A 4,175-nucleotide genomic window follows, 5' to 3' on the forward strand; every position below is an offset into this window, starting at 1 on the left:
AAGGAATAAGAAATGTGCCTATTAATTAGCCCAAAAACCTTAATTTATATACAATAGCAAATGGTTTATCTAATTAGAATTAGTTTTAAAGGAATAAGGATAGAATCAAATGGTAAAACAAAGTTTAATGTGTAATTACCAAGTCATATATTTATTTGCAATTGAAACTTTTAAAATAGATTCTATAGGCTATTCATTCTTATAGATGTAAAAATAACTTATGCTGTGACACGGGAGTTGTCCCAAACCCCATGGGACAATTAGTAATGTTTGATGAAAGTCACCCTTAAAATAATAACAATGCCATGGAATGGAGATATATTTTTCTAGCTCAATTGCCAGAGGCCGACTCAGTCATAACGTAGAACATTGTCTTTGTACATGTCTGTACATCATAAAGTAGAACATTCTCTCTGTATTATATATTCTCCAAGTAATGATGCTTGTAGCACTTAAACATATCAAGTATGGAGTCCACAGCAAGAGCAAGCAGTGTAACAAATCCATTGTTAGCCTTCACTCTGAATGTGACACGAAAGAAGTACCTGTCTCAAAGGTGACATGATCTGAACTTCTGTGGAAAATAGACCACATGCCATCAGTCTAAGGGTATAGTTCAAGAAGACCAGCAGGATATCAGATCGACATCAATAATCTCTGATTGGTCCAAGTAACCACTCCAAAACTTGATTTTGTTGCCCCTGTCTCTAATTACATCGGGTAGCAGTTAAATATATCTAAAATATACGTGGCAGTAGAACTTACAACCAGTAAGGATTCGAGCGTCATAGTTTCAGCAATAATTGTGATATACCAAAGATGACTACTAACTTCATTGATGATATTTTGATCCACTCAGAAGGGATATAGGAGGAACACGTTTGTGATGTTCGTAAGGTGTTGGATCGGGTACGAGAAGTTGGTTTAAAGCTGAAGTAATTGAAGTGCGTGTTTAAGTCCAAAGACACAACTTATTTTGGGTATTGTATTTCTCATGAGGGTTTGCAAGTTGATCTTGACAAATTTGTGGCTATTCTAAAGTGCCTTACTACAAAGTGTGTGAATCATGTGCAATACTTCCTGAGCAAGGTCCAGTATCTCGCTCTTTTTGTTGATCATCTTTCTAATCACATTGCACTATTGCAAGCATTGTTAAAGTCGTCAATGTCATCTTTCATTTGGTCTGTAGACTGTGAGCAAGCAAATATGGATCTAAAAGAGCTGTTGACAACTCCTTCAGTTTTGGCATATCTTAACTACACTTGACCTTCCATTTTACACGTGGATGCTTCTGATATCGGTCTTAGAGGTGTATTGATGCAAAAAAGCTTGAGTGTGTTTGATTAGTGCCATCCCATTGGACATATCAACCACATATTATAACTAAAAGAGGTGAAGTACTATACGACAAAAAAGGAGTGTTTAACAGTAGTTTGGGGTTGTGAGAAACTTTATGCATATTTATATGGTTTTTAGACATTACTAGAAGGTGATCATGCTGTAATTACTTCATTATTGAAACGGAAAAATTTGGTTAGTTGTATTACTTAGTGGGCTTTAAAGCTTCAAATATATAATTTTAATGTTGTTCATCACCCGGGGGGTTTTATGGCTAATGCTGATGCCCTTTCTTGAGCTCTTCTTCTTTTTTCGCTCTCTTTTCATATTTCTAACAAACATGTTATTCCAAAATTTGTGAATTTTTTGGATGAGGATTCTGTGCCGTTGGTGGTTGTTGTATTTGATATTCATGGTTTACAAGATGTAGAGCAAAATTTACCTTCTCTTGACGAAGTTTATAAGGCCCAAAAGATTGAGCTGTAGATTTTAAAGCTTTGCAATGGGTTTGAGAATTTTGTATCATTTGTTGATGATTTGCCATTTCAATATTTACATTTTCAATATTTCCTTGATGATAATCTTCTTTATTTTGTGAGAACAGATCCTAGTGATTACTTATGGCTAGTGATGCTTTCAATCTTTATTCTACACTTTCTCCATTCCTATCATAATTCTCCTAATTCTCCTATGGGACATCGTCGTATAATTGAGAAGTTGTATAGGCCTTTCTATTGGCCAGAGATGCAATATAATATTATTTGATATGTGCATAGTGACATTTAGTACCAAGTTCATTATACTCCCCCTCATGCTACAAAAGGACGGTTGGAGTCAATTACAATTTTCTATCCATTTGAGTTAGTGGTGTTTGATTTGATAAGACTTTTTCTATGATTGACTATTGATAATGAATATGTCATTATTGCTTTTGACTACTTAACTTATTGAGTGGAAGTAGGTGCTCTTCCTAGCGCATTTACAACTGTTGTTGGGTACTTCCTCCTTAATCAAGTAGTGTTCCAACATTCCTATCTTGAGCGGATTATTTTGGATAATAGTCCCATATTTATGACTGAGGCATTTTATGTTTTGACGTTTTAATTGGGGATATGCCACACTTTTATGAGTGTTTATCATCCATAATTAGATGGTTTGATAGAACAGCTTGTTCATACCTTCAAAGGGATGATCATAAAGTATGTAAACTTTTAGCATTTAGATTAGGATGGATATTTGCCATATTTTCGGTATCTGTATGTTATAGGGCTATAAAGTTTTATTAGTGCTTCACCATATAAACTTCTATATAGTCATAATTCAATATTGCTAACAAAGTTAGGTTTACCTTTGCAATTGTTACAAACTGCTAATGCTAGGTTGTGGGATCAATATTTGACAAGCATTCATCCACTTGTCCAAGTAGAATTTACCGAACACCTGGGCCATGTACAAGTGGGATAATAACATTATAACTCCCATCATTGTTCACCTGCGGAGTATAAAGTAGATGACTTAGTGTTAATCTGTTTTCTCCATCTTATGGTACATGGATTATCTAAAGGGTTCCTTGCTTAGTAGAAATATCCATATCGAGTGTTGTGGCAAGTTGTACTACAAGTTTATGAGGTTTAGCATGATATTTAACAAGCCAATCCTTCAGAAATTGTGCATGTGCAGTGGCTAAAATACTTCATACAAAAAGATTAGGAATAATTAGCACCATCTACAAATCCACTAATGCCTCCTCCTGATGTTCCTCTAGACCCTGGCCTATCCATGAAAGAACCTTGATTGTGTTTTATTATTCTGAGACGAGGGAATAATATAAGGTCCAAATGTATGGCAATGATGCTATATATTAATATTAACATAGTGGGATTTTGGTAGCTATTGAATTGGTTTCAATCTGGACTACTCACTCCTATATACAAGCTAGGGTTTTTGGGTTTATTAATATGCACATATCTTGTATTCTCTTTCTATATTCCATGCACTCATAAAATTTTATTAATTTGATATACATACTTCTTAGTGGAAGAAGATTTAATAAAAAAATATTCAAAAAAATATTTACATATTTAAATATTTACTAAATATTAAACTAATATATAAATAAATTTAAATATACTCATATAATATATCACTTAGTAAAGTCAATACAAAAATATTAAATAATTTTCCATCATGAATGTCACTTAAAAAAACTTATTCAACAAAGTTTTCAATTATATATATATATATATATATATATATATATATATATATATATATATATATATATATATATATAAAACTTTTAAATTAAGGTTTCTAATCTGAAAATAAAACTTTTTCTCAGTATACTCATACAAAAAAAAATAGCAAAGAAAAGATTTTAATGATAATAGTATTTTGAATTTTTACAATGTCTTTTTATAAGTTTTCTTAATGTATTAGAATTTTATTAAAACATTTAAAATAAAATTTATATTTTTTGGTTATATCAAACTCAATCTAAATTTATAACTTGTAAAAAAGAATAAATGAACATTTTATAATATGAATATTGAAAAATTACTCATTTCAAACATTATTAAACTAAACCAAGTATATCTCTTTACAAATCATTAAGTTATAAATTATTACATTATTAAACTCTCTCTTTATAGAATGTGTGATGTAGGCATGATTTGTTAATATTATAAAGAAATGAAGTTTTTTTTATTAATATATACTAAGTGGAAATAAAAAATATAAGAAATTTTTTCACACTAGTGTTGCATTCCCAATTTATGTTGTTATGAGTTTTTATACAAAATAATTAGAGAAAATAAAAATAATTCATCATATTATTA

This window comes from Selaginella moellendorffii, unplaced genomic scaffold (assembly GCF_000143415.4).
Source record: "Selaginella moellendorffii unplaced genomic scaffold, v1.0 SELMOscaffold_22, whole genome shotgun sequence".
Classification (NCBI taxonomy): domain Eukaryota; kingdom Viridiplantae; phylum Streptophyta; class Lycopodiopsida; order Selaginellales; family Selaginellaceae; genus Selaginella; species Selaginella moellendorffii.